Here is a 4,621-nt window from a genome sequence, read left to right on the forward strand (position 1 = left end):
ACATCTCGGACTGGATTCCAGCACTCGTACCATGGGGATGTGGCAAAAGACTTCACTGAAGTGAGATGCTATGGCCAGTGTCTGGCTATGAATAAAAGTGAGCCATCTTATTATCTCACCCCGGGCTCACCTGGAAGGTGCATTTCACTTTCTGACATTGAGTTGGACTGTGCTGGTGCGCGAGGGTGAAAGAAGGGGTGAGCCCCAGGGGAGGTGCAGCCCGCAGGGAAATCAGAATTTCGCTTTCGTAACTCCGTGGGGAAGTTCAGTGGACTTGGGGCTGCTCTCCAGTCTTAATCTGCAGAGACGCTTTTATGCCCACAGGAACCACCCCGGGAAGACAGGCGTTAAGAGTTGTATGCCCTACGTGCATGAACTCCAACGCCTCGGCAAGGCAGGGCTGTGCTCACAAGATAAGGTGGAGTTGAATTCTTGATATTCTCACAAGCAGTGCAGACAATCAAAGCTATAGGCTGAGCCCCCAATCTTGGAGTTTGTTCATATGAAACTTAACCCCACAAAGGATAGGTCAAGCCTAGTTAAAATTAGGCCTAAGAGTCACCCGCAAGAGACCCTCTTTCGTTGCTCAGATGTGGCCTCTCTCTCCAGCCAATACAACAAGCAAACTCACAACCTCCCCTGTCTACGTGGGACATGACTTCCAGGGGTGTGGACCTTCCTGGCAATGTGGGACAGAAATCCTGGAATGAGCTGAGAGTCAGCATTAAGGGATAGAGAAAACCCCTAGAATGAGCTGAGACCCACCATCAAGGGATTGAGAAAATCTTCTCGACCAAAAGGGGGAAGAGTGAAATGAGACAAAATAAAGTGTCAATGGCTGAGAGATTCCAAACAGAGTTAAGAGGTTATCCTGGAGGTTATTCTTACGCATTAAGTAGATATCACCTTGTTGGTCAAGATGTAGTGAAGAGGCTGGAGGGAGCTGCCTGAAGATGTGGAGCTGTGTTCCGGTAGCCATGTTTCTTGAAGATTATATAATGATACAGCTTTTACAATGTGACTGTGTAATTGTGAAAACCTTGTGTCTGATGTTCCTTTTATCTACCTTATCAACAGATGAGTAAAACACGTGGAATAAAGATGAATATAGGGGGAACAAATGTTAAAATAAATTTAGAGTGAAATGATGCCCATCTTAAAGTTTGTATTACAATGCATTTTCTTTTAAGAAATAAGTCATAAGAGACAGCTTTCTGTTTTTTATTTAGTTTAGATAATTACTTTTTTTTGGTCTTTATTTTGCCAAAACTAGAGTAGGGCCCCGAGACTTATAGTGATTGGTGAGGGTGGAGGGGTGGGGGGTATGGTATGTATGAATTTTTTTCTGTTTTCTTTTTATTTCTTTCTCTGAATAGATGCAGATGTTCTAAGAAATGATCATGATGATGAATATGCAACTATGTTAAGATATTGTGAATTACTGATTATATATGTAGAACGGAATGATCAAAAATTAAAAAAAAAAAAAAGATAAGGTAGGTCTCCCCATCCTCACTCCCGCGTGGGTTGGGGTCACTTATAGGGAGGGTGAGGACTTTTCCAGAACCAAAGGCATCATGACATATTCAAGGGTCTGATTTGCTTTGTATGTTTATATGTATCGTACAATTCTGCTACACAGATATGAATTTAGCTTCATGCCTTGTCTCCAAGAAAGATCCCCAGGCACTTAATTAATGCTGGCGTTGGATGGTGTTTCAAAGTATATTGATTCCATTTTCTCATAAAATCAGGGTAAAATTGCATCAATATTTCAAAGTCAATCCTTCAGGCATTTTTTATTAATTGATATAGATAAAATTGGTCTTAAATGGAAAAATATTATCATAAATATAATTGAGTTAGGGAATAGAATAAAAATTCTGCCTTTACACAGAGTGGCAGAATAAACCACTGGGGAAGGAAAGCTTACATATTTCTCCTGTCAAAGGGAAGCATTCACCAGCTTTTTTGTGGCCTAGGACAATTCCCACGTAGAATGACAAGGAAATCCTCTCCCGGTACTTATACCACACACCCTAAACAGTGTGGGGTCGGCCCAGTGGCTGTCCTCAAACCTGAGGATGCACAAGGTCCCAAAGTCATTACGGCTTTCAAACTTCTTTTCAAAGCCAAAGTAGGGGGTGCAAGGGTAGTTTAGTGGTAGAATTCTCACCTACCATGCAGGAGACCTAGTTCAATTCCTGGTCCATGCACTTCCCCAAAAAAACAAACAAGCAAAAACAAAAAAAAACAGTATCAAAAAAAATTCAACAAATAGCGCTGCAGTAACCGGATACTCACATGGAAAAATAATGAAATGTGACCCCGTCATGCAGCATACAAAAAAAAAAAAGTATCAGTGTTATCCTTTTTAACTTCCATTATTTTGTAATAAATCTGTAGCCAAAAATCATCAGCATGAGATGGTTACAAATATTTCCAACTTCTTTCCTCGGTGGATTGTTTTTCCTACTTTTCACCTTGGCCAAATGGTAAGACTATGTAAAATGATTTTCATTTTTGTCCACAGTGTTGACAAAATGATCTGAGGCATTAAGTTTTTGTCAGATGCTTGTTGTTGGGCATGGGGGAAGAGTAAGCTCCTGTGGTTGCATGGTAAACATTTAACCATGTCCCCAGACCTGGTCGTCTTTCAGAAATGCTGGTCAGTGCCAAACACAAAAGGACAAATGTTAGATGATTCCACTTATATGATCTATCTAGAATGAGCAAATTCATAGAGAGCGAAAGGAGATGAGAGGTTCCCAGGGGCCAAGGGGAGGAATAAACAGGGAGTTACTGTTTAATGGATGCAGAGTTTCCAGCTTGGCTCCATAGTGTCTTTGAAGCTACGGCCTATGTAATATTTATCCTTATGTCCTCCCAGTAGGGCTCCGTGCCTTATCATTGCAGGTACTCAATCAATTCGTGTGCTGTAACTAAGTTAAAGAAAACACCTTCTTCCCTTTATCTATGAAAGCCCATGACTAAACTTGAAAGATCTAGAAGAGTAAAATGACCCATATCTGAAGGAAAGGTCAGTGTTTTCTCAGACACTGCAGTCACATTTTAAATCAGTATTGTTCAGCTTGGAAACAGATGGCACATGGTCTCCTGAACAACTGCTCATGAACGGCTGCTGACAGAGCTGTGGGCAAGGTGAAGGGAACCCAGGAGGGGTGCGAAGCACTGGGACCACATCAGCAGGGAGACCCCCTGCAGATCTGAAGGGGCAGGTGAGGGAAGGCACTCCTGGAGCACGAGCAGAGCCTGCTACGGAAGAGCCCCTGCCTCGCCAGGGCTGTGGCTCCAGAAATCAGTCACTGCCAGGGCATCCAAGCAATGCAATAAAGGATGGGGAGTAAATGCCCTAGCCTCTTTCTGCAACCACCCTCCTATTCCCAGCAGTGTCTCCCATCGGTCAAAGCTGAATGGCATCCAGAGGTTAAGGGATGGGGTGGGTATGAACATGGAATAGATCAGGGGTAGAACATGCAGAGAATAACCAGTCAAGCATTTCCTGGAGAAACATCACAGAGTTCTAAATATCATAACTATTGGTACATTGATCTTCTGATGACTTTTCAAAATGCCTCCCGTTTAACCAATGCTGTTTCAGTGCCCATGAATAAGGAAGGTTCTTAACAATTCTGCTGAGTTTTGCTGTCCTTAATACAAAGCCTTGCTGGCTTTCCTCTGTTTAAAATGCATTTCTGGGTGTAGCGCATTAACGAATCAGGTAATCAGTTTGAGAGAGTGAGGTGGAAACCAGAACACCAAGACCAACCGGCAGCATCTAATGTGAAGCTATCAAAAGCTTATGGGGAGGCAATGCTTTGCTCTGGGGTCAAAATGGCGAGCCAGCCCACTGTTGCAGCATCAGGCTGGTGGCTGGATGGTATTAGAAAATGGCATTACAAGGCTGCAGGGTTCAATAAGCTTTAGTTAATGTGAGATGATAGAATAGCTGAGACTGAAGATGTGAAAAAAGCCATAGGAAAGCTTCCTGAGAGTTTTTATAACGACAGGTGTTTCACATTCAGAGAGCAGTGGCCCTGAGCATGGAATAGCAGATCTTGCCTAAAGGGCAGTGGACAAAATATGAGGAGGATATATTCTATCTTGACCCATATCTGAAAGAAGTTATTCAGGAAAGAAAAGAGAGAAGAGAATGGGGAAAGAAATAATATCATTGAAATGATGCAGCTGTCCCGAAAGTACTTCTATGAAGGTGGTAAAACACTAAAATGTACAATTTAAAGACTATTTGGGCTAAAGTATATTACTTTAAACAAATATAATTTGTAATCATTGTTGGAGTTTTTAAATTCTAAACCTCGTAAAAGTCTTAACTACTGAAAACAGAAAAAAAGCTTATGAGGACCTGCCCTGGCCACCATGGCGGCACTTGGCTGGGATATGTTTATTTTATTCGACTATTCCCCAGGGCAGGGGTCTGGGCTTTAGGCAGATAATGTTTGGAAACCTATTTGAAGAGGATTATTCCAGTGTGTCAAATAGACAATAAGGAAAAGGGAAGAAATTGAAAGCTTTGGAGTCGCCTGCTCCTGGAGAATTCACCAATTTCAGTGGAATCCGAAATGAGAATGGAACCTAT

At 42.2% G+C, this 4,621-nt stretch overlaps 1 pseudogene; it reads left to right on the forward strand.

Moving 5' to 3' along the window:
• Nucleotides 1-3,855: 3,855 nt before the first annotated feature.
• LOC143658916 (cytochrome b-c1 complex subunit 7 pseudogene) lies at nt 3,856-4,190 on the forward strand (annotated as a pseudogene).
• The last annotated feature ends 431 nt before the right edge of the window (nt 4,191-4,621 follow it).

This window comes from Tamandua tetradactyla, chromosome 2, assembly GCF_023851605.1.
Source record: "Tamandua tetradactyla isolate mTamTet1 chromosome 2, mTamTet1.pri, whole genome shotgun sequence".
NCBI lineage: Eukaryota > Metazoa > Chordata > Mammalia > Pilosa > Myrmecophagidae > Tamandua > Tamandua tetradactyla.